The following is a 1,549-nucleotide window of genomic DNA, read 5'->3' as shown; positions in this document are numbered from 1 at the left end:
CATCTCTGGTCTCCTCAGTCTGTTCGGCGTGGCCTCCAACATCATCAACATTGTGGTGTTTGCCAAGCAAGGCTTTCAGGACAGCATGAACATCAGCCTCATGGGTGAGATGGCAATTATCACATCGACAGTCACTAACAAATAACCAAATCTACAGTCACTAACAGCTAATGTGTCCATCCAAGAGTCAGGAAAAGAGAATCTACAGTCACTTACAGCTAATGTGTCTATCCAACAGTGCTAAACAGAGTCCTCATATGCGAGGTGAATGTAATAGACATTCTGATGAAATATAGCATCCAGCTCATTTACAATACTGTCAGCAATCTCTTCTACTTTTCATAACCTAGAAATGTATTTTAAAGGAGAGAGAAATGCATTTTGTTCTCGCGATTTTCCCGACTTATAAAAAATCCGCCAATTCAAGTCGTTTGCGAAATGTCAAAAGAGCTGCTACTGCATTGGAACATAATACTATGACACTGGGAGACACAAATGGCAATTCAAAACTTTTTTGACAAACAAAATGGCCAGGGCAAAATGGTTGGGTTTTTTAAATAAGATAATGGTGCGAAAAGAACCAAAACACTCGCCAAGTCCAACCCAGGCATTAAGACGGAGACACTCAATAAAAAATCCCCCCCCCCCCAACACTCTTGAATCAAACGCACACAATCTTCTGCGCGCGTCAGCGAAGCTCCTGACCTCTACACCACAGAAGTCGATTACCCGAAAAGTGAAAAGTTTTTAAACGACCAGTAATCTGACTCCAGACTACTGTTCTATTGGGTTTTTTTTTTTTAAGAACATAAATCGAAGCCCCAAAAAACACTCAGTGGCTAAAACAAGTTTGATGATCAAATATCCCAAAGCGGTAAAGATAGAAGACCGTATTTACTGAAGTAGTGTTGGGTCCTCATACTTTACCCAGCGCGTCCCCTGGTAGTGGAGAGGGGAAATGCCTTCAGATGTGGAGGTAATCTGCTAAGTAATCGCAAACCAAATTCAAAAGGGGGATGGTAGTGGAGAGTAGAGGGGAACCCTCGGTACACAGGTGCTCTAGAAAATATCACATATACCAAAAGACGGGACCATCTTTGTGATGAGAGGCGCCATAAAGCTTACCAAAGCCCCCACTGCCCTGTGAGATGTCTCCCTATACCACAAAGGCTAGCAGGGAAAACTGTACACAAATTGGCAGTAGGCAACGAGAAAGCACAGCTGTAATCTCCCAAGAACAATCATGGAAAGGCAGAAGTACAAACTGCCAGTCAAAAAATGAAAAGAAGCAAAAGCAAAGGGAAAGCTAATATCTCACGTAAAGTTATTGTCAGAAAAAAAAAGAACAGGGCATTGAAACAACAATAAATCACTTATTGTTTTATCTGTGACAGCGATGAGATTAAGTCAGTTTTCATATCTTTATCTAAATCACTAGGTGCCACTGAGTGTGAGATTCATAAAACAATAAGTGTCACGGTAGTCACCGTATTGTACCTTACTATTTTTTACTCACGGGACGTAAGCGCCCTGTATGCCATGGGCTCTT

Source organism: Aplysia californica, unplaced genomic scaffold, assembly GCF_000002075.1.
Source record: "Aplysia californica isolate F4 #8 unplaced genomic scaffold, AplCal3.0 scaffold01158, whole genome shotgun sequence".
NCBI classification, from domain to species: domain Eukaryota; kingdom Metazoa; phylum Mollusca; class Gastropoda; order Aplysiida; family Aplysiidae; genus Aplysia; species Aplysia californica.
Note: the sequence above shows the minus strand (reverse complement) of the source record.